We start from the raw sequence: 25,010 nt of genomic DNA on the forward strand, positions 1-25,010 counted from the left end.
AACCAAAAAAACCTTCCCCCCATCCACCCTCTTCCACCTCCTTCCCCCAAGCGGTGCAGGGAATGGGGGAATGGGGGTTGCACTCAGACTATAGCACTTCGACTCTGCTGCTCCTTCTCAGTCACTCTCTGCCCCTGTTCCAATGTGGGTTCCCTCCCACGAGATGCCGTCCTTCCTGAACTGATCCTTTGTGGGCTGCCCACAGGCAGCAGCTCTTCAAGAACTGTTCCAGATATGGCTCTGTACCATGGGGTCCATCCATCAGGAGCACACTGCTCCAACCTGGGTCCCCCACAGGCAGCAGCTCCTGCCAGGTCACCTGCTCCTGCATGGGCTCCTCTCCATGGGCTACAGGTCCAGCCCAGTATTTGCTCCGGTGGGGGTCCTCCACAGGCCACAGCCTCCTTCAGTGCAGGTCCACCTGCTCCACCATGGTCTCCTCCATGGGTTGCAGCTTGGAACCCTGCTCCACCGTGGTACTCCATGGGCTGCAGAGGGACAACCTGATTCACCATGGTCCTCTCAACAGGCCGCAGGGGAACTTTTGCACCGGTGCCTGGAGCACCTCCTTCCATTCCTTCTTCACTGACCTTGGTGTCTGTAAGGCTGCTTCTCACTTCTCTCTCTCCCAGCTGCTGTTCCCCAGCAGTTTTTTTTTTCCCCTTTTTAAATATGCTCTCACAGAGGCGCAAACACCATCGCTTATTGGCTCAGCTCTGGCCAGTGGCAGGGTCCTTATCTAACATGGGGCAGCTTCTGGAGTCTTCTCACAGAAGCCAACCCTATGGCCCCCCTGCTACCAAAACCCAGCCATGTCAACCCACTACACAGGGTTACAGGATTGCTGGATGAGGGAAGCACAACTGATGTCATCTACTGGACCTTTGAAAAACATTTGACAAAATTCTGCACAACATCCTTGTCTCTCAACTGGAGAGAGATGGATATGATGGATGGACCACTTGGTGGATAAGAAATAGGCTGGATGGTTGCACTCAAAGAGTTGTGGTCAACAGCTCAATGTCCAAGTGGAGATCAGTGATGAGTAGCGTTCTGAGATTTGTTTTGGGACCAGCACTATTTAACGCCACTGTTAGCAACATGGACAGTAGGATTGAGTGAACCCTCAGAAAGTTGGTGGATGACACCAAGCTGAGCACTGCAGTTGACATGCTGGAAGGTAGGGATGTCATCCAGGGGACCCTTGATAGGCTTGAGAAGTGGGTCTGTGCAAACTTCATGAAGTTCAATGAGACCACTGCAAGGTCCTGCACGTGGGACGGGATGATCCCACACATGAATACAGGCTAGGCAGTGAGTGGACTGAGAGCAGCCCTGCAGAGAAGGACTTGGAGGTATTAGTGGATGAAAAACTGAGTATGAGCCAGCAATGTGGACTTGCAGCCCACAAAGCCAATCATCACTTCCCCTGACCTGCTGGCTGTGCTTGTTTTGATGCAGATGAGAACACAATTGGCTTTCTGGGTTGTCATTGACAGCTCATATCTATTTTTTTGTTTTCCAGTACATCTCTGCAGGGCTGCTCTTAATTCATTCCTTACCCATTCTGTACTGATGTTTAGGATTGCCCTGATGCAAATGGCAAATCTGCTGAGGGTGCCCTCAGTCATGTCACCAGTAAAGATATTAAACAGTACTGCTCTCATTACAGACCCCTGAGGGACACCACTCATCACTGGTCTCCATCTGGACATTAAACCATTGATTGCAACTCTGTGGATATCACAATCTAGCCAAATCCTTACCCACCAAGTCATCCACCCCTCAAATTCATATGTCTCAAACTGAGCGACAAGGTGTTATGTGAGACCATGTCAATGGCCTTACAGAATTTGACATCAGTTGCAATTCCCTTGTCCACCAGTGCTTTCCCTCTGTCATACAAGGCCACCAAGTTAGTCAGGCACGATTTACCCTTTGTCAAGCCATGCTGGCTGTCACCAATCGCCTCCCTGTCTTCCGTATGCCTTAACATGATTTGCAGTAGGATCTGCTCCATGATCTTACTGGGCACAGAAGTGAAGCTGACTGGCCTGTAGTTCCCTTTTTGCCCTTTTTAAAAATGGGGCTTATGTTTCCCCTTTTCCAGTCTCTGGGTTCTTTTCCTGACTGCCATGACTTTTCAAATATGACGGATAGTGGCTTAGCAACTTCATCTATCGTTTCCCTCAAGTCCAAAAATAGGCTTTTGTGCATTTGTGTTTCTCAGATAGTCTCAGACCTGATCTTCTTCTATGATGGATGGGACTTCATTCCCAAAGTTCCTGCCTTGAGATTCAGGGACTTGGGAGATATGGGAAGAGCAGTAGCCCATGAAAACTGAGGCAAAATAGTTGTTGAATACCTCGGCGTTCTCCATGTCAGTTGTAGACAGATCCCATATCTCGTTCATCGAAGGGGGTACAATTTCTTTTGCCTTCCTTTTCTGACTGTTGTAGCTGTAGAAGCCCTTATTGTTATTCTTCACATCCCTTGCCAAGTGTAGCTCAAGCTGTGCTTTTGCTTGCCTGATCTCATCCCTGCACTCCTAGGCTTTATCCCTATAATCTTACCAGGATGTATGTCTCTGCCTCCACTGCCTACACATTTCCCTCTTGCATTTCAGCTTAATCAGCAGGTCCTGTTTCAGTCATGCTGGTCTCCTGCCTTCCTTGCTTGATTTCTTGCATATGGGAATCGAGAGCTCTTGTGCTCTAAGAAAAATGTCTTTAAATATCTTTCCAAAAAGAAATATTTTAATAATAGCTAAATGTGTTGTAAATGGTGGTCCAGAGAAGTTGTGGGTGCCCTGTCCCCATCCCTGGAAGTGTTAAAGGACAGGTTGGATGGGGCTTTGGGCAAACTGATCTACTGGGATGTGCCCATGCCCATGGCAGGAGGTTGAAACTCTATGATCTTTAAGGTCCCTTCCAATCCAAACCATTCTATGATTCTAACAAAATAGGGACCAATATGCTTTTGTTTTGTGGATAAAATATTCCCTTTTTTCATATATGAAAACTTGAAATTATTTTGGCGTTTTGCTAAATTGTTCATGTCATTCACTTCTTCCAGGTTATTTGACTATTTAATATTCGGTATCTGATATTGTACAATACTTATGAAATACTTCAATTACTGACTGAAAGATACTTATGAAAGATACACAATGTTATGAAAGAAAAATATAATGAATCTAGTCAGAATCTCAGTTACATATCAATCTCAGAGTTACATAGCACCTCTGCTAGTTAACCATTTGCTTTAGCAACAGACTTTTTTAGTGAATCTAAGCCTCATTGATGCTGCACCATAATATTGCACACTTGGAATTTGTTTCAGTGTTCAATATTCTAAGAAAGAACAAGCATTTCTGTTCCATAAGAAACACTGATTTAGTGTTGATTTGAAAAGATCAGTCTGAACATGGATCTAAAATGGAAAACAAATTTTGAAGAGAAATGATGAGAAGACAAAGTAGAAAAGACAGCAGACGAACAAAATGTAAGAATGATATCTACTAACTGCTTTTTCTAGAGAATTTTCTATTTCTACTTTTCTCTGTTGGTGTTACAACATTGCAGTGTTTTCTGAAGACAAGTGCAGGATCATGGAATAATACAGAATATGAAGTAGGTATGCTGCAGTCCATTACATCTGAATGCACTTTCCTCAGCAACTAGCTTATCAACTAAATACTGCCCCTTTTTCTGCTTGTTCCTGAATAGACTTGGTTTTCCTAAGTTTATTATTAATAAATTATGTTCAATGCAAACAAAATAAAGGCTATGTTAGCTTCATTTGGATATTATCTAATTCTGACTAGGCACTATTATGTTCTTTTCCTTGGTCAAATGATCTAATGTAAGAAGGCAGTGTATTTTATGTTCAGATGTTTTTTGTTTCAGATGTCTTGTTTGGTATGGTTTGGTTTGGTTTGTCTTTTAATTCTCTAGGGAGACAAAGTAGTAAGAATACTGGAGAATTTAATTAAATATATATTTTTGATAAATTTTCAAGAAATGAGAGAGGAGGTGAAGGAACCAGAAAATAAAAGAAAAAGCAGAGAACAACCATAAAAGGAAAGAAAAATGTCCAGTTTTTATTTTAGTTGTGCATCATTTCAGTTGATTTACCCAGCAAGAAATTAGATGCATCCAATTGTTTCTTCTTAATTGGATTGGAGGAAAAAAAAATGCTTTCAAAGTCCACCCATAAATATTCTCATTTGAACATACAGACTAGACTGCCCTGCTTGTACATAGAAGAATGAGCAAAGCCTGTTCTTCCACAGATTGGTTTTACATATCCAATATTGTTGAAATGATTCAAGGAATTGCATCAATGTACACAACACACTATGCCTTTAATTTCCCTTCTTCATGAGATCTGGCTATTTTCTGGTTCAGTTCCTTAGAGCAGATACTATCCTGTCTTAAACAGGCAGAAATATCTATCATTCCTTTTCATACTATGATTTTACAGCACTGTCAATATTCATCACAGCAGTGAAAAATCAACTCTTGGATAGTGTATATATATATATATATTTCTTTTCTGAGCTCAGCTTTAAAAGAAGTTTGCAATTTAAAAAACCTTACAACAGTCAGCTTTTTATTCACTGTAAACCAAATTTTAGAAGTCCCTAAGGCATTTGTACAGTGGAAAACGTGACATGCAACTATGCACAGCAATTCTTCTTTCTGTATTATTCTATGAAATGCATCTTCTCAGAGTTGGAAAGCAGTAATCAAAGCTTTGACACAATCTGATCCGATGATTATCATGAAGGTCAAAAGTCCTGCTAGGAATATACTCAGAAATAAAAAACCAATAAGCTGTGCCAGCTCAAATTTCATCCTTGAAAGAAACTACTATTCATAATGGACTAATTCTGCAAGAAAAGTATTTCTTAAACAGTCTGCTGTTTATGCATCAGAATGTAAGCTTAGCAGTCCCTGAAGGAAGCCTAGGTATAATTAACTTTTGTAGATAATACAGCAGAAAAGTAAATTGATACTACTACCAAAGTACTTTCTATACCTATATAGAAGAGAATGTCACTTGTTAAATTGTGTTCTTGCTCTGATTTGTAGACTGTTTTTTTTTTTTCCTTCTACGGTCTTCTAACAGCTCTCAAGTGTTTGCTGAGAATGGCCTTACCTTCTTACTTGTTTTTCTTATAGTGTCCTTTAAACTAAATCAATATAACCATACATAAACATTGTAATAAGGCACTCAGTATTCAGGGTCATTCTTTTCTAGCACTGCCACAGTCAGATTTTCAAGAAGTTTTACAGAAACTGAACAAAATTAAGGGGGAAAATGAAAAACTGGCTGTTATTATTAGAAATGTCTCTATCTATATGAAGAGGAATCTTTTAAGTCTTCCCATAACAGATTACAAAGAAAATGGTTTTGGATAAGTAGCATGAAATTCAGTGTGCTTATAATTCTATTCCTTAGCCTTTGTACAACTTTAAAATGTATTTTATTTAATCAATATGGCTTCCATTTATGTCACACCTGAGATACCACGGTTCATATTTGGAAATTCCATTGATGTTACATTTATTATTTTGCAGATGAAGAATGGGGTACAATAGTCTAAGAACCAGACATTAAAAGAGTATACCCTGAGAAGGAATAAATGATATAAACATACTCCCTTAGAAAAGCTACAGTTTTCATTATGGATATAGTATCATTCCATCCTCTGTATTTTTCTTAGACAATTTTTTTTTCTTTTTTTTGTCTTTCTGAAAAGTAGCAGAATACATTGGCTACCTGCAACAGTTTCTTCTGATAAATGAATGTGGAAAGATAGTCATCAGTATTTGGTTATCTGAAGAAGATCAACATACATTTTTTGCAATAAAACAATGTGAGCGGTGCACTGACTGTCACGTTCCAGCCTCTAATGAGCCACTGAGGATAAAATTGTAAATAAATTATGGACTTCTTATCTACCAAACAGACAGTAATCAATTAATCATTGTTTTTTGGCTGCCATAAGTGCTCCGAATAAATTGGTTTTATGAGATATTTATGATTTGACAATCAACACACCCCCACAGGATTAGGATTAATTGTTGTACTGTTTGTAGCAAACCAGATAATGCAGTTCAACCTTAGTAATAAAAGGAACTTAACATTCAGCAAGGTTTTTGTGCCATTTGTTTTCTAGTTGGAAATTCAGTACGCAGTACAGGATTTTAATAAATGAGCAATAATAATAATAACAACTACAACAACAACAATAATAATAACAATGATAATAATAAAGAATAAAGGTATTTCAGGCCAAAGTAGGCCTTGAAAGAGCTCTCTTGAAGGATACAAAATTTTCCTAAGAAGATAATTGTTTTATTGCACATAAATATGGAAGTTATAGTGTTGGATTGACATAGTGATATTCTGTCTTATATTTCCATATCAATAGAAAAATTTTTAAAGTGGCAGTGAAATGCTTTTCTCTAGGAAAGGAGCCTCCCTAATTCTCAACACTGTGACTGATGTTTTAACCCACCTACACCATTTATTGCCTTATGTCCATTCAGTGAGCATTTTTATAGCTCCAAATTCAGCAGTTTCAATGGGAAAGGAATATTAACTCTTTCCAAAATAGTAGTGATACCTAGTCATGAGCCTTCCTGTAGATAATGGAGGAGGAGATCATGATGGAGTAGATATCCATACTGTAGCCCATGGAGGACCTGGTTCTGAAGCAGGTGGATTATTTTCTATAGGAACTGTGGCTCATAGACAATCCACACTGGAGAAGAGAAAAAGTGTGAAGAGGAAAGAGTGGTAAAAAAGAGTTTTTTATGGACTGACCATAGCCTCCCTTCCCCAACCTCCTTTGCTGCTCGGGGGTTGGGGAGGGAGGGAGTGGTAGAGGAATCACAAATTGAAGGAGTGAAGTTGAACCTGGGAAGTCAAGTCAAGTCTGTTTAGCCTGTGACAGTAACTGGTAAATGATCTCCCTGACTTTACCTCAACCCAGAAACTTTTATATCTATCTTATTTTCTTGCCTGGCCTGTTGAGAGGGAGGAGTGAGAGGGCAGATGGGTAGGTGTCTGGCAGCCACCCCATGGCAACCTACAACAACAGTTTACATAGCCTTTGCTATAGATGGATTTCCCTGTTGGGTTAGCACACCAGTTACCAAAGAGATCCAGTCAGTGTGTCATAACTTATTCATAGGATGCTGAGAAAAACATTTGCTTTCTTGTTGCACAGGATTGTTCCTGTGATTGCAGATTTCCACACAACAGCTTAAAGAAATGTTGTGGAAACTGCTAAATTATATAATTTAAAAACAAACAAACAAACAAACACAACAACAACAAAAAAAACAACAGTGCATCCAGACTGAAAGAAGGAAATCTTTAGGTCAACTGCTTGCCTCACTGGACTGAGGAGCAGAATTTCCCTTTTTTTTTTTTTTTTTTCTTTTCTTTCTGCTTCTTCACCTTTTACAACAGGTGTTACAGAACATGTAACATTCTCTTGGATGAGACAGGACATTACGGACGTGATGGACATAAGGACGTGAAACTGTTGGAGAGTGTCCAGAGGAGGGCGATGAAGATGGTGAGGGGCCTAGAGGGGAAGACATATGAGGAGCAGCTGAGGTTACTTGGCCTGTTCAGCCTGGAGAAGAGGAGGCTGAGGGTGGATCTCATCGCAGTCTACAACTTCCTCGCGAGGGGGAGTGGAGAGGCAGGTGACCTATTCTCCGTTATCACCAGTGATAGGACCTGCGGGAACGGTGTTAAGCTGAGGCAGGGGAAGTTTAGGCTAGACATCAGGAAGAGGTTCTTCACCAAGAGGGTGGTTGCACACTGGAACAGGCTCCCCAGGGAAGTGGTCACTGCACCAAGCCTGTCTTAATTTAAGAAGTGATCGGACTGTGCACTTAGTGACATGGTCTAAACTTTTGGGCAGACCTGTGCGGTGCCAGGAGTTGGACTTGATGATCCTTATGGGTCCCTTCCAACTCAGGGTAGTCTATGATTCTATGATTAGACTTAAAGGTTAAAGCAGGGAGACTCTTTCCAGTCACAGGCAGACAGACTAACAGAATTCCTGACAATTCCATGTCTGGAAAAAACGAACAGCAACCTTAATATTCGGGAAATAAAGGGTGAAACAGAAGCATCTTTGTCTTCCACTGACTTGTGCTTGTTTGCTTTTCTGTAACTAGAACAGAAAACAATATGTCTTGCTGCACTGTTCAGTGCATTCCCTCCTCTTCCTGTGCTTTCTTCTCCATGTTATTTAGCATACCCTACATTTCCAACAGGATGGTTAATCAGTCCAGAAGCTACTTGAAAAAAACAGCATTTTTTTCTTCCATATTTCCACTGTAATTTTGGCACTCCTATAAGAGCACAATGTGGACTGTAAGAGCTGAAAGGGAAAAGCACAGTACTTGCTCCTATAACTTCCAATCTGCAACTGAAATGACGTTTTATTTATTCCCACATCCTTATTAAACAATCCTAAATTTCCCTTTGATTCTAAAAAAGCTAACCTTCCAAAAGCATATAAAAACAAACAAACAAAAACAACAACAAAACAACAACAAAAAACACAGACATTTCCTTCACAACACAGCAAAGCAGACTTCAAATTCTTTATCAAGGCTAGGCTATAAATATTCATAATGAAAAAACAAAACAAACAAAAAAAACATATAGCCTCTTCCCCTAGCCCCTTTGCTAGAATCAAAGAATCCCAGGATGGTGGAGGCTGGAAGTAGTCTCTGGAGATTATCCAGGCCAACTCTCCTGCTCAAGATAGAGTCAATTAGAGCAATATGCTCTGGATCTTGTCCAATGTTTTAAGTGTCTCTGTATTGGGTTTACATGGCAAGGGTTCAATAGCAGAGAGCTGCACGGGTGGCCTCTGTGAGAAGAGTCCAGAAGCTGCCCCGTGTCAGACCAGAGACAGCTCCATCCGACTCCAAAGGGACCTGCCGCTGGCCAGAGCCATGCCAGTGTGCGATGTTGGTTGCACCTCTGTGAAAGCAGATTTGAGAAAGGGAAAAAACACTGTGCAACAGTAGGTGAGAGAGTAAGGAGTGAGAAACATCCCTGCAGACACCAAGGTCAATGAAAAAGGAGGGGGAGGAGGTGCTTCAGGCACAGGAGCATAAATTCTCCCATGGCCTGTGGAGAGGCCCCTCATGGGGCAGGTAGATCTGGCCTGAAGGACACTGCAGCCTATGGAGAGCCCCTGCAGGAGCAGACTCTGGGCTGGAGCTGTAGCCTGTGGAGAGCAGCCCACGCAGAAGCAGGGGATCCTGGGGGGGGAGGGGAGGGGGCTGCCACCTGTGGGGGACCTGTGTTGGAGCAGTCTGCTCCTGACATATGGACCCTGTGGTATGGACCCATACAGGAGCAGTTCTTGAAGAGCTGCAGCCTGTGGGAAGACCATGCAGAATCAGGAGGGACCCCATGTTGGAGCAGGGGCAGAGAGTGACTGTGAAAGAGTGGTGGAGATAAAGTGTCAGGTGACTGACTTCAGTTCCCATTCCCCATTCCCCTGCACCACTTGGGAGGAGGACATAGAAATGGGTGGATGGGGGAAAGGTGTTCTGATTTGCTTTTAATTTCTCAGTGCTCTAGTAGTGCACTGCAGACTGTGCTTGGAACCAGCTATCTAACTCCTTCTCAGACTCCCTGATGTTATGCAGCCTTCTCACCACCTCCTGCAGCTCAGCCACCTGGTGCTGGAGGTCCTCCACCCGGGCACACCTTTGGCACGCAGGTCTGCTGCCTGTCCCTGCCACAGAAAAAAGTTATAGGCACTTCCTGCAGTCTGAGCTCTGCACTGCAGCCTCTCCCTTCATCAGCTCTTTCTGGGGGCGGTAGCATCATCCACTGATGGGTTAGATGATTCAGATGCCCCAGCTAGAGCCACAGTTTTTTTGTGGTACAGATCCATATTGGAGCAGTTCTGGAAGAGCTGCTGCCTGTGGGCAGCCCATGCAGGATCAGTTCGAGAAGGACGGCATCCCGTGGGAGGGACCCCACATGGAGCAGGGGCAGAGAGTGACCGTGAAGGAGCAGCCGAGACAAAGCATTAGGGACTGACCACTGCCCCTATTCCCCATTTCTCTGCACCACTTGGAGGGACATAGGAGAGGGTGGATGGGGGTAAGGTGTTTTTTGTTTGTTTTGAGTTTCTCCCTGCTCTAGCTTGTTAGTAATAGGTAATAAATTACAACAATCTCCCTATGCTGAGTCTGTTTTGCCCGTGACAATAATTGTTGAGTGATCTCCCTGTCCTTATCTCAACCCTTGAGCCCTTTCCATCATATTTTCTTCCCCTTTTCCTTTGAGAAGGGGGAGTGAGAGAGTGTTTGTGGTGGAGTTCAGCTGTCCAGGTGGGTAAAACCACCAGTCTCCAAGGATGGAGTCTCCACAATATGCCTGGGCAACCAGTTCCAATGTTTTGATCAGCCTCACAGAAGGGAAAAAAAAAAAAAAAAAAAAAAAAAAAAGTTATCATCTCTTATGCTTAAATGGAACATTCTGTATTTCACTTCATATCCATTCTCTTGCCCTTTTCAGTGGTACCTCTGATAAGGCTCCAGCTCCATCTTCCTTACTCCCTCCCATCAGGTATTAAAGCACATTGATAAGATCCCCCTGGATCTTTCGCTTCTCCAAAATAAATAGTTCTAGATCTTTCAGCATCTCCTCATATCAGACACTCCAATTCCCTTGATCATCTCCATGGCCTTTTGTAGTATGTCTATGTCTGTCACACTGGGGAAGTTACAACTGGAACCAACACTCTAGATGTGACCTCACCTGCTGTAGAAAATGTTACTACCTTCCCCTCTACACACTACCTCCATTTCCAATTGAAGAAATAAATATAAGGTCAGACCCTCACCTCTTGTAAATGACTACAGTTTCACAAAAGTCAAGGGAGTTACACCAACTTACTATCTGAAGAGATGGCTCAAAATGTTTTGACTTGATATTTCAAGCCATTCCCTTTTTAGTCACCTTGCGGTGACTGCTGGTCTGCTTACAGCTTTGGTACATGGTAGAATAGAAGGCACATTTCTTTTGCTATGAGTCTTAAATGACCTTTTAATGAAGGACTGAACTCATTTTCAAACCCAATTATGTCGTTAATTAAACTTACATTTTCTCCTTTTTTTTGCTACCACCTTCATGTTTTCCATGTTTTCATATTCTTTTTTTTTTTTTTTTTTTTTTGCTGGAGTCGCTGGAGTTTCTGCTTTCAGCATTATGACAGTTACCTTTACGAGCACTTTTGAAATACCACCTCCAGCATTAACTTTATTAGATTATTCTTGAAGTAGCAATGTGTCATTTTCAGCAGCACCATTCTGATCTCCTCAGCCAGCACCCTCAGGGAAGACTTATTTTAGTTTCCAAAGTTAATAAAGTAGTAGCAGTGATTTGCCTTCCAGTGAATGTGCTAACTTACTTGAACATGTTGCTGATAATTTATTTTTCTGTGCACCGGCCACTATACACAGTATGTCTGCTTTACTGTAGTCTGTCTTCACACTCATGGATAGTGTTTTGGTATCTTCAGTAATGCTTTTATAACTCAGTCTTCATCAGGATATCTCACCCTATGGACTGTCTCCAGACTGTTGGTGTCAGCTGTTCAGTGTAAAGGAAGAAATCCAGCAGTTTAAGTTAGTAGCAAAAGTAGACTTCCATGGAATAAGGATTTCCACTGAAGATTTTGTGGCCAATACCGTAATTACACAAGTACATTATAATGCTGTCTACACAAAATTATATACTGACACCCACAAGCTTGATGTGTAAGGGTACCAGCAGCAGCTATGTCTTAGGCAAACTGCGGAATTTTTCACGTTAGGGAATAAAAGTCCCCCTGAGGGTTGAGATTTCATTTCTTGCAATTTTGAGTCTATGTGGCCTAAGTTGCGCTGCAGTGTTTCTTCTCTCCAGTGGATAGGAACTGAATCCAAACAGGGGGCACAGCTTTTCCCAAACAAAGGCTTTACTACTGCCCAGAGACTTTTACTACTGCCCAGAGAAAAAAAAAATCCTTCTGATTTGGGAGGTTGTTAAAAACTATAAAAATTCTATAACCATCATATATTCTACTTTGAAAGTATTAGTGAGAATTTTATTACTTTAATTTCAACATTCGTTATATAATGTTTCTGCAGAGAATAATATTAAAACCAAATACTGGTTCTCTCATTTATCTTAATATAAGAACAACTTGCATACCACTACAACTCTAGTTAACATCAAGAGGCAGATAAAACCTATCCTTAAAGAAGTAAAAAGAGGAAATATTGTTTAATAGTGATAAATGGAAGGTTCTACATAAAATTCTCAATTAGTTTTCTATGACCTGTTGGTCACTCAAAGAATGTTGCAGGTCAAGATTTCCAGCTGCTAAATGTCAGTGACAATCAGTGAAAGACATTGAAAACTTGATTTTAAAAGGCTCTGGGCACTCCTGGTTCCCACAGATTTCCTCTGGCTGCTGTCTGTACTCAAAACTTGGGAAAAACAAACAAACAAACAAACAAACAAAACAAGCTCATTTAATATTATTTTTCCAATAGCAATTACTTTAGATGCTACAGAAACGTTTTCAGTATTAGAACTAGGTAGTCTGGAAAGAAAGGAGGGAAAAAAATAACCTACTAAGTAGGCTCTCTGTTAAACTGTCATGCATACTAGGATAATCTCTGTTGTACAGTAATTCCTACCTTTATCTGCTGTGACTATAGCAAAAATACCGGGAACATTAGGAATATAGTATCCATAACCACAGAATGTTTGGGATGTATGCTCACTGTCAAGAACTGTAGAAATATCCTTAAAAATAAAGCAGAAATTCTTATATAATCATCTGACCTCAGGAATTATGCTATTTATCTTTAAAATAGAATAAGATAGAACCTCCAATGAGGTTCTGTTCTATCAGACTGCTATGATAAAGGTTAATAGCAATTTTAGAAAAATATGATTTCTCCCAACAGAAAAAAACTTCCTGATAAACACAATTCAATAGCAAATCCTGTCTAACAACTCAACACAACGCAGATGTTTTTTGAAACTTTCAAAGCAGTCATTTCACATCGTCTAGAGACAACAAGAGGGTAAGCAGGTCATTTAAGTAATCTGGGGCAAAATATCACAGTATTATCTTTCTCTTAACCAGAGGTAGCTACTAGCCTTGATGATCTATTAATCAAATCCTGTTGGTTTTCCTCATGGCTTAATCAATACAATGTTATCTTCCAGTTTATTTTGCACTATTATTTATCAGTGCTGCTTTACTTCAGCAGTTGTTTTCAAAGGTCCCAGAAGAGGCAGAGTCCCTGTTTCAAGCACTGGAAAAACAAACAAACAAACTAAACACACAAACAAACAAACAAACAACTTAAAATAAACTATTACTTTGGGAAAAGACTCCCAAGCTGGCTAACAGGGTTTCTTCTAGGGGTCTTAACAACACTTTTGTCAGCCTTATACCTCCACCATTTACATCAAATGTCTTATTTATGCTACTAGTGTGAGACCTAAAACATCTAAGGATAAACCAGAAAATAGATGTAAAAGAATGGACAAACCATTTTAGTAAACAAAATCAGATTTTGCTACTAATTTAATGATAACAAAAGTGGAAAGAGATAACATTATATACAACATTCAGTAGGAGAGACAAACTCTACATTTCAATAGAGTAATGGTCATTTATATGCTCTCATCATCCAAGTTAAAAACAAAAATAGAGTTAAGAAATCTAAATATCAAACCAATATTTTTCTATAATTAAAGAGTTAGCTAATTATTTCGCCTGTTCACATGACACTAAATTTCTCCATTTCCACAGAAGCCATTAAGAAAATGTGTCCTTCACAGTCCCTGCAGCACAGCTCTTTGACAAGTAACACCGAAACTTGCTCTAAAATGTAGTTACTTATTATTATGTAGAGTTCTTTCTATTTAAATTCAAAGTACTCCCTTACACCTCTCCATCTTCCCCTTCCATTGCTTTCATAGCTTGGGGTTTTAAAAGTACATCATATAACAGTTCCTATCATTTTAGTCCAAAATGACGTTAAAGGACAGTAAGTCCACTGGAAGTGATTACCTCATTCTTAATACAGCTATGGGGAGGGAAGTCCTCCAACTCACAAGACAGCATATCCATCTTCAGAGCTGTAGTCACCTTTGTCTAGAATTTGCTCTTCGGGCCCTGATTGAAATGCCTGTCAATGTGTCCTACAACTTCCCATGAGCTGACTCAGTTGATTTGCTGTCATAAAACCAGTTACATTACAAACAAACCACACATTACAGCTGTAGGCTATTTACCTCTCCTGAGGACCTGCCCCCAGCTGGAGAAAGAAAAGCTCACAGATGTTAGCATCTAAAGATGCCATCTCTGACTGTTAAAACACCACTGAAAAGGTCCAACCACTGCTGGCTCATAGTCAGCTTGTTGTCGACCAAAACCCCCAGATCCCTTTATGCGGGGCTGCTCTCCAACATCTATATGTCTGTATGTATAACCAGGGTTGCCCCTTCCCAGGTACAGAATCCGGCACTTGCTCTTTTTAAACTTCATATTGTTGGTGATTGCCTAGCTCTATAATTTGTCCAAATCTCTCTGCAAGGCTTCACCATCCTCGATGGAGTCAATAGTTCCACCCAATTTGGTGTCATCTGCAAACATGCTCAAAAAACCTTCAAGTCCAAATCATTTATGAAAACATTGAAGAGGACTGCGCCTAAAATGGAGCGCTGGGGAACCCCACTAGTGACAGGTCGTGAGTCTGATGTAACCCTATTTGCAAGAACCCTCTGGGCCTGATTCATCAGCCAGTTGTTCACCCATCTTATTAGTCTTTTATCTAACTGTATTCTGGTCATTTTTTCCAGAAGGATACTGTGTGAGACAGTATCAAAAGCTTTACTGAAATACAGAAAGATTACATCGTCTGGCTTCCTTTGGTCAGCTAGCTGGGTGATGTGGTAAAAGGAAATTGTTTGTTAAACTTGATCTTTTCCTCATGAACCCATGTTGGCTGCGATCAATGACTGCATTGTCCTTTAGGTGTTTTTCAATGACTCCCAGAATTATCTTCTCCATAATTTTGCCAGGCTCTGAAGTGGGACTGACAGGCCTGTAATTGCCAGGATCTTCTTTCTTGCCCTTCTTGAAAATTGTGAAAACATTTGCCAGCTTCCAGTCCACTGGGACCTCTCCAGATTCCCAAGACCATTGAAAAATAATTGTGAGAGGTTCTGCGATGACATCAGCCAGCTACTCTGGGATGAATCCCATCAAGCCCCATAGCTTGATATGCATCCAGGTGGAACAGCAAATCCCTCACAATTCTGAGATTAACTGGGAGTTCATTGTTTCTGCAGTTACGGTCCTCCAACTAGGATAGTGTTAATTTTCCACCTAGTAGCTGGTATGCTGCAGTACTTTGGATTTAGGATGAGAATAATGTTGATAACACGCTGATATTTTAGTTGTTGCAGAGCAGTTCTTACATCAAGTCAATGACTTTTCAGCTTCACACGCTACCCTGTCAGCAAGAAAGCTGTGGGTGCATGAGGAGCTGGGAGGGGACAGAACCAGGACAGCTGACCCAAACTGGCCAAAGGGATATTCCAAACCATATGACATCATGCTGAACAATTAATATGGGGTGGCTGCACAGGGTGGGGGGACCACTGCTCGGGGATGGGATGGCCATCAGTCAGCAGCTGGTGAGCAATTGCACTGTGCATTACTTGCTTTGTACATTCTATTATTATCATTGTTGTTGTAGCTGCTGCTGTTGTTATTATTTCTCTTCCTTTTCCATCCTATTTAACTGTCCCTACCTCAACTCATGAGCTCTTACTTTTTTTTTTTTCCTCCTGATTCTCTCTCCCATCCCCCTGGGAGGAGGGTTGAGCAAACAGCTGTGTGATGCTTAGCTGCCTGCCAGGTTAAAACACAACAGTCTTTTTGGTGCCCAGTTGGGGCCATCGTAGGAACAGGAGGATGAAGAAGAAGATATCACAAAAGCATTAGTAACCATGTTATCCCTATCTCTGGGTGAGCTACAAGATATGTGAAAAGATTTCAGCCATCTTCCAGGTGAGCACATTGTCACCTGGCTGCTTTAATGATGGGATAACAGAGCCAGTAGCCTGGAATTAGAGGGCAGGTAAGCCAAGCAGCTGGGATCCCTCACTAGGGAAGGAGCATTGACAAAACAATTGGAAAAGAGGCACAGGTATTCACCCTCTGGAGGTGACTCCTGTGGGGCATGAAGGAAAGGTATCCCTTCAAGGACGATGCATGTCAGACAGGCTAATGGACCACCATGGAGAGGTGTATCCAGTACCTCAGGGAATTAGCCACGCTGGAGATGATTTATAGTAACCTAAACAATTAACAGGTATCTGAAGATCCAAATGAAGTCAAATGCATGCAACCTATGTGGCGGAAGTTTGTATGGAGCACATTATCATCATATGCCAGCTTATTGGTGGTAACGACCTGGAAAGACTGAGAGGAACCCATGGTGGATGAATTGGCTAGTGAACTCCACCAGCACAAAGAAAGTCGCTCTTCTTCCCTACAGGCCTGCATCTTGGCTGTAGAAAAACCTTCCTAAGAGGTCCACCAACTTAAAGAGAATATACTTTCCTCCCCACCTGTACGAACCAGTATCTCAGCTATCAGGAGTAAGCATCCCTCTGCTAAAGAAAGATGATATAGTGGGTACACACCACATGCCACCCTGTGGTTTTACCTGTGTGACCGTGGAGAGGACACGAGGAAGTGGGATAGAAAATCTTACCTTCAACCTAGAGACATGGGTACATGAGTTGCAAGGAAAAACAATCTCAAAAGGGTATTCTCCTGGGAAAATTGCTGCTCCAGTTTAAAGTCAGCTGTCCCCCAGACAGAGAATGAATACTATGACCAGGACTAGAGGGGCCCTGCCTCCAGACAGCTGGTGGAAAGGGACAGTCAGTTTTATTGGACTGTGTGGATTCAGTGGCCTAGTACATCAGACCCACAGAAGTTTAAGGCTCTAGAGGACACCAGTGCACAGTGTACACTTAATGCCATCAAGCTATCAAGGGGAAGAACCCATCAGAACCCATCAGTATTTCTGGAGCATCAGGGCAATCCCAACGGTTAACTGTATTGGAGGCTGAAGTGAACCTAATTGGGACTGAGTGGCAAAAGCACTCCATTGTGACTTGCCTGGAGTCTCCATGCATCCTTGGCATAGACTATCTCAGGAGAGGGTACTTCAAAGATCCAAAAGGGCACTGGTGGGCTTTTGGCATTGCTGCCTTGGAGATGGAGGACATTTAACAGTTGTCTACCTTGCCCAGTCTCTCAGAGGACCCTTCTGTTGTGGGGTTGCTGAGGGTTGAGGAACAACAGGTGCCGATCACTACCACAACGGTGCACTGGTGGCAATATCATATAAACCAAGACTCCCTGATTGCCACCCATAAGCTGATTTGTTGACTGGAGAGCCAAGGATTGATCAGCAAGATTCACTCACCCTTTAATAGTCCCATATGGCCAGTGCGAAAGTCTAATGGAGAGTGGAGGGTAACAGCAGACTATTACAGCCTGAATGAATCATAGAATCATAGAATCATTAAGGTTGGAAAAGACCTTCAAGCTCATCTGGTCCAACCATCCGCCTACAAAGTCATGCCACTGCTGAATGCTGCTGTTCTGCAGATGCTGTATGAACTGGAGTCAAAGACAGCCAAGTGGTATGCCACAAGCATATAGCTGTGATATCACTAACATGTTTTTCTTGATCCATTTCGCAGCAGTGTGTAGGTCACAGTTTACTTTCACTTGGAGAGGCATCCAGTATACTTGGAATCAACTACCCCAGGGTGGAAACACAGCCCTATGATTTGCCATGGGCTGATCCAGACTGCACTGGAAAGGGGGGAAGCTCCTTAACACCTGCAATACATTGATGGCACCATCATGTGGGGCAACACAGCAGAAGTTTGAGAAAGGGAAGAAAATAGTCCAAATCCTTCTGAAAGATGGTTTTGCCATAAAATAAAATAAGGTCAAATGACCACATATAGATAGGCTCATGACTGAGTGGACCTGACCATGAACACTGTTGCACAGGTAATTCATGGCTGTGAAACATTTTCTGCATGTTGTTAAATCCTCTCTGCTATTGAGGACAATAGCTGAAACATAAATATGGGGAGGCCTGGCAGATAGATCATATCGCTGTTCTTCACACCTGCAACAACAAGAACCATGTACTTACAATGGTGGAAGCAACCCCTGGATAGCTGGAAACATACCCTGTGCCCCATGCCACGCCATATGAAGTGGCAGGGTGAAGGGAACTGTTAGTCAATCATGGGCTGGGCATCGATCAACGGATGGTGAGCAATTGCTTTGTGCACCACTGGCTTTGTACATTCTATTCTATTACAATTATCATCATCATCATCATTATTATTTATCTTCCTTTTCTGCCCAATTAATCTGTCTTTATCTCAACCCACTAGCTTTTACTTTTTTTTCCTCCTAATTCTCTCCCCCACCCAACTGGGAGGGGGGAATGAACAAATGTCTGTGTGCTGTGTGCCTGCCAGGTTAAACCACAATGCTACCCTATAATCCAGAATAGCAAATAATAAATGAATGTATCTGTTGTCCCAAAATGAAAGCAATGTATTAGGCTTATGTAGCACCTGAAGAAGAAAAGAAAAAAAAAAGTCTTTTATGGTCTTGATGCATGTATATAACTGCAGTAGCTGTTCATAGAAGATAAAGTTTGAGGATTGTCACTGAAACGCCTTTTAAGGGTAGCATTTGCTTGTATTGCTAATAGGCAATACTGTCATGATCACAGTGCAGCTTTTTAAAATGTGAAAATGAATATGTGTGTTTTCAAGTCAACATAACTGCTAATTGTTGCATAACCTATAGGCATTGACCTATGGGTTAGGGAGAAGTATTGAAGAGCAGAGTTAGCAGATCAAAATATGCTTGGAAACTGGTAAATCAACATGCTATACAACACAGCCACATTTCAATAGGATGCTTATTTATTTTCAACCAGACCAATGAACGGCTATCATTATTGTTTAAATGAACAGGATACTTAGGGAATGTAAAAACCAGTTTAACTCCTGGGATTTGTGAACCACATATCCTTAGGACACAATTCAAATCCACCCCAAAATGATGGAGGAACCCAGCTGAAAGGCTGCTGGGGTAGCCTCCAATGAAATCTGAAGGTCTTCTTCATAAAGAGATACAGTTTTGTCTTTGTATCTTTGTCATATTCTCTGTTTAGAATAAACTGACTCTCTCTCACTCTCCACACATCTCCCCTTTATTTTTAAAGTGTGTGAGATAAAGGAGGAGATTTACTTGTACTTGCTGAAACTGCTCCTAGCATTCATTATTATTACTCTAACAGATTTTATTTTTTCATTTATTTTTTTTGTACTGTGGTAATCTGTCATTTTCTTCATATGAATGAGTTTGGGCAGGTACAACTCCGTGAAGTACAGTTAATATATGTAATAGAAAAAAATATGTAGCTACATATTATATTGCTTCTTTCATAATTGAATTAAAGTTGAGAAAATCTACAGTGAGCAGCTAACTGCAGTATGAAACAGAGTATCTTGCTTTTATACTTCATTGCTTTGTACTGTACTGACAGAAAGCTATTTTTAGACCTGCCCTGCAGTTACACAGTTGTTGCTTATATCTTGTCTAAAGTAAGTAATGTTGCCCTACTGAGACTTTGCCCTTCTCTCAAGGGTAAACTAAATCCATTAAACTTAAATATATGCTGTAAACCGTGCATAATAGTGTCAGTGATGGAAATATTATGTAGTTATTTATAACAAGTCAACCATTTGGGGAAGTGAGATAGATAGGCATACCTGCAAATTATTGCCTCTTCATTCTCCCCTTAAAGTCATTGTCTTTGTGCCTAAAGCTTAAAAGTTGGTTTTGCTGGCATCACGACAAAATAAAGCAAATGTATCTGCATAGAACAGACCACTGCTGCCTACAACCTTACAATAATAAATATCTTGTGAAGGGTGGCCCAGGAATTCAAGTAGGTCCTTTATTGCTCCAGAACAATCCACAAAAATATTTCAGATTATGGGGAATGTTTTTTCAAATATTACCACTTATTTTATGGTGGGATGAGGAACAAGTAAATGGCAGGGTCAGAGAAAAAATATTCATTTAATCTATGTCTCCTAAATACAGATAGATAGGCATATTCTGACATACACACACACACACACATACATGCTAACTCATTGCAAAATCAGCTAGACATAATCAAGGTATCTTATCCTGTCTCTGTTCTTCTAAATTACACAGATTCAGATTAATATTATTTAACCATCAGCTTTTGTAGCTGATGCTAAAACAGGGAACTGAAGATAGAGGAATTAGGAAGGGAGGAATTGGAAATTCTGAACAAGAAATTTATTTGAGACTTTCACATAAGCCATGCTATAACATACAGGAGTCTCAGAACTAAAATAATATACTATTTAATACCAATTTATGTTTGTTTCTGAGTCTATATTATTCATCCAAATGAATTCAAGTTAACGTACAAATATTACACCCAAAAGCAACACCCAAGACTTATGAAGAACACCTACCTAGCTGTGGTTTACCCTGATATTCTTTTTAGGGATTCTATACAGTCCTTACATTAAATCCCCTTTGGTGAAATTTGTGCACACACTGGAGGCAGGACATGACCTTGTGAATCTTTCAAATGCACCACTCTGCCTTGCAACGAACTTCACCAACCTGGGAAAATGTTTTTGACAGCTTAAGGAGAAAAGCAAAGAGATATACACTAACAGTCATCTAATTTTTCTTGCAAGATCTGAGGAAGTCTGCAATCAGTTGTCTTATAAAGTGTTTGGAAAAGCAGCAGTAGTAAAATTCTTAGCAGGAAGAGTTAAAGTAAAGTTCTTAAACTGAACTTACAGATTTAATTATTCTAGCTCAAAATTCTGAACAAGATTATGACTTCTCTAAAACAATAATACAGACAGTAGATACATCTAGATTTCTAGTTTGGAATCTGAACTTGAGTTTTGCTTCATGTCTTACTATAAAACAAGGCAGAAATCATGCATGAAAAAAATAGTATTTAAAAGAAATGTGTGTGCAGACATGCGGGAGCACATTGCCTCTGTTCTTGCCATCACTTACTGTTCTCCAGCCTACTTGAAACAAATTTACAGACTATCTGCATTATATTCTAATACATTTGAGAAAAAAAATAAAAGTCAATAAAAGGGGAAAGCTACTTAAAAAAAAAAAAAAGAAAGAAAAGAAAAAAGAAAAAAAAAAGAAAAAAAGAAAAAAAAGGAAAAAAAGAAAAAAAAAGAAAAAAAAAGAAGAAGAAAGGATTCCTTGGTATTGATAAGTACAAGAAAGATGTTAAATCTATGCAGAAGGTGGCACTTGAGGTATTCCTGGACAACTTTTCCTACTTTGACTCCTAGTTGCCATCAATGTTTTGTTGGGATGGGACCACAAGGGACTATACTGCTCTTTTAGCAGAGGGGAGGAAAAACATAGGAGGTACTTTCTATTCTAATAATTAAGGGAACAAATCAAATGTGCCCTTGAGAAAATGACTATCCAAAATTAATGGAATTAGACACAGGTAATCCTCAACTAAAATTACATGTTCAGGATATACAATTATTTTTCCAAGTTTTTATTGAACCCAGAAATGCCATGTTGGAAAATAAAAAAGATGCTTTGAAGTATTTAAAACAATTGTGATTTTACTAACATAAACATGTCCGTTCTGGCAGACTGAAGCGTGTATTGCATATATAAATGTCCAGGATATGTTTTGACAAGTTCAAGGCCAAAACCGTCGCATTTCCATGGATATTTACAGTGTCTGAAAAACAGAGTTCAAGTGCAAACAAACCTTCAGACAGACGCTTTGAAACAACACAGACAGGTAAGCAACGGCTAAGAGAACATCAGGAGTTTAAGAGATGCAAAATGAAAATATGCCAAGAGGTAGAAAAAGTTTGTGTCAGCTTCAGTCCTACTTTATAAAACATCCTGAATTCAAACAAGATATTGTGCAGAAGCTGCAGAAAAACATTCCCCTCAAATGAACTGCCCCCTCCCCCACTCAAGACCTAAGAGCAGCAAAACTGATACTACTTTTTGCTCCTCTGGCAATCTGCCTTCTTTCAGTATAAACATACTGTACACAGGGTAGTGATTATCATTATTTGTAATATGATCACACCATTATCCCACCATCTTCTTCCCTAGTCTTCCTTCCCAAACTATATGCTGTTCAACACTTCCTTTGATGTAACATATAACCTTTGTTTGAGCGGAATTCCTCCTTTTCCCTGTGCACATCACATATCATTGTTCTACATACCCTCCAAAGCATTCTGTAGCTTCCCACATGCTGTCTACCAGCACCCTATCTGTTATTTATGTAACTGCATTTCTGGTATTGGACAGAAATTGGTCCCATGCTTGGGTGACAACCACCCCATGCAACACTACAGGCTTGGGGAAGACTGTCTGGAAAGCAGCTCAGTGGAAAAAGACCTGGGGGTATTGTTTGATAGCTGGCTATCAACCAGCAGTGTGCTCAGGTAGCCAAGAAGGCCAACGGCATCTTGGCTTGTATCAGAAATAGTGTGGCCAGCAGGACTAGGGAAGTGATTGTCCCCCTGTACGTGGCTCTGCTGAGGCTGCACCTTGAATGCTGTGTTCAGTTTTGGGCCCCTCACTACAAGAAAGACATCAAGGTGCTGGAGCATGGCCAAAGAAAAGCAACAAAGCTGGTGAAGGGTCTGTCAAGGAAACAAGTCCTATGAGTCCTTTATCACTCTCTACAACTACCTCAAAGGAGGTTGTAGTGAGGAGGGGCTCGGTCTCTTCTCACACGCAACAAGTGATAGGACAAGAGGAAATGGCCTTGAGTTGGAGGTTTAGGTTGGATATAAGGAAAAATTCTTCACTGAAAGGGTTGTGAAACATTGGAACTGGCTGCTTAGAGATGTGATTGAGTTGCCATCCTTGAAAGTATTTTAAAGACATAGATATGGTGCTTAGGGAAACGGCTTAGTGGTACACTTGGCATTGCTAGGTTAATAGTTGGACTTGATCTTAGAGGTCTTTTCCAACCTAAATGATTCTGTTATTACTCCTTTTGCTTGATATCATGCCAAATGGAGGAGAGAAATTGAGACATAACTCCTAAATGCCCCAGATTAATTTTAAGCTTTCCCTTTCTGTGTAGTAGAGAGATCTTTTCCTGTTCAACCTTGAAATTAGTAATGCAGAATCATTCCAATCACTCTGACTTCCATGGTATGGCAAATTTTGCCTACACCTTGCCTGAGATACACTGTAAGAAGCTTGAACTCAACTCTGTTCCCCCATCTCCTTTACTGATGGGATCTGTATTCTAGGTAGTCTTATCTCTGTCTCACTTCATGGAGCAAATTTGGACCTACGTTACAGGCAGCCTGTCTTTGTCCCTGTCTCTTGCTTTTCCTCACTGGACTTCCTGGATTGACCCCGAATGTGACTTGTTGCTTCACTTTGTTTGATTATCCCCAAACTTTTAAGAGACCCTGCAAATATTGCCCACTTGGTTCAGAGCTGTAAGGTGTCCCATCAGTCAGTTCACAGCCTGCAGTAGGGTAACCTGCAGCTGTGAGCTTGGCCCCCCCCATGGAGCATCTGCTTCTCTGCTGCTTTCTGATGGGATGGCTCCTGCTCTCACCAGGCAACTAGTAGACACAAAAGATAATTTCCTTTTCCACATGACCTAACTCTATTTCACCTTTGTGGCAATGCTTACAGAACTGAGCATGCTCACTGTGCCATCACTGTATAAAATAATGTACAAGGAACTATAATACTGGAATGCAACATACCAGTGCACTGGAATGATCTAATTGCCTCATGAGACCAAAGTGTTCTTAAGAATATGTAGGTTTTAATACGTGCTATCACCTTCTTATTCATCGACTTGGGCGCTTTGTATCCAAAGGGAAGACTTAATAGAATTTTTTTGACCAAGTGTCTGTTGTGATGGAATTAGAATGGGACAGAAAATAGTTCCTGTAGCCTGCAGAAAATGCAAATATTTTAAAGAACTCTTTGTCCCAAATCAGGGGAAAAAAGGGTCAGAATATATACAATTTTAATGGTGGAGAAATCCTTTCTTGTCAAGCAGGAGTTTTACAAAATCAGAATGTTTGTCCTATGTTAAATTATTCACTTGCGTTTTCTGCTAGCTTTTGGTGAAGCCCATTCAACAGCACCAAACTTCTTCCAGATGATGCACTGAGGGTGCAGGAACTCACCTCAGCGCTGACAATTCCAAGGTGGAACCAAGAATTTAAAAGTTAGTTTGTATGACAAATGTTAGAGACTGCTGGAGGCACAAGAGCTGCACAATAGCCCCAAATGACCACAGCTAACCAGCACAGGCAGCGATTACGGCAGTTTTCAATGTCATAGGTTTTGTGCCCAGAAAACTTACTTGGATCTTCTATTCTTTGACATACCTGCAGCAGTATCTATCTGAATATTTAACAAATGTGCCAATTTCTCTCTTGAGCAGAGTGTGCACTAAAATCCAACAATGAACAAAGCAGCTCAAGAAAAATAAAGGCAAACAAACAGAAAGAACAACATCCTGAGCAATCTTTTGAGTCAGAGGCTACCTGAATCTTTAAAAAGACACATACACATTCAAGTAAGTTTTTTTCCCAACCTTTTTTTGGCTTTTCAGTGTTGCTGGGGCTTGTTGTTGTTGTTGTTTGTTTGTTTGTTCCCTTTTGTTCTTCAATATTCTATGTGGCTAATATCAGCTTCTGAAAAACTTCTAGTCTAGCTTTTTTAGAGGTTTGGACTGACACTGCAGTTTCTT

The sequence above is a fragment of the Cygnus atratus genome, chromosome 2 (genome assembly GCF_013377495.2).
Source record: "Cygnus atratus isolate AKBS03 ecotype Queensland, Australia chromosome 2, CAtr_DNAZoo_HiC_assembly, whole genome shotgun sequence".
NCBI classification, from domain to species: domain Eukaryota; kingdom Metazoa; phylum Chordata; class Aves; order Anseriformes; family Anatidae; genus Cygnus; species Cygnus atratus.